This window comes from Morone saxatilis, unplaced genomic scaffold, assembly GCF_004916995.1.
Source record: "Morone saxatilis isolate NCDOM2014 unplaced genomic scaffold, NCSU_SB_2.0 Contig22, whole genome shotgun sequence".
In the NCBI taxonomy this organism is placed as follows: domain Eukaryota; kingdom Metazoa; phylum Chordata; class Actinopteri; family Moronidae; genus Morone; species Morone saxatilis.
In genome coordinates, this window is record NW_023339785.1 from 2,055,619 (window position 1) to 2,055,980 (window position 362).

The window sequence follows — 362 nt, forward strand, 5'->3', positions numbered from 1 at the left end:
CAAGCATATCTGCATCAGATGGTGTGTAAGACTTTCACAATATGTATTTATGCAACCTGCTCTTTGATTTCTCATGTCAGGGCTTTTCTGTTCCCTGATCGCTGAGATCAAAGCCAACCACACAATGTTGAACACACACACAGAAGGAGTGTGGAGCAAAGACTCATGAGACTGCTAGTTCTGCTTTGTAAAGTAATAAAAAACTATAATATAACGTATAGAATATAATTTTGAGGTACACGTACAGGTACAACCTATTTTCCCTCAATGCTGCTTTATACTTGTACATTTATCTAACAATTACCAATTACTATTTTATTACAAGGCTCACACTGTAGAGCTCACAGCCGAAGCCACGAGCC

The 362-nt window shown here is 38.4% G+C and overlaps 1 protein-coding gene across 3 annotated transcripts in view; it reads right to left on the bottom strand.

Moving 5' to 3' along the window:
* The window catches only part of pcdh10b (protocadherin 10b), an 18,084-nt gene that overhangs the window by 4,652 nt on the left and 13,070 nt on the right, over window positions 1-362 (bottom strand). The gene's annotated exons all lie outside the window — the stretch shown is intronic.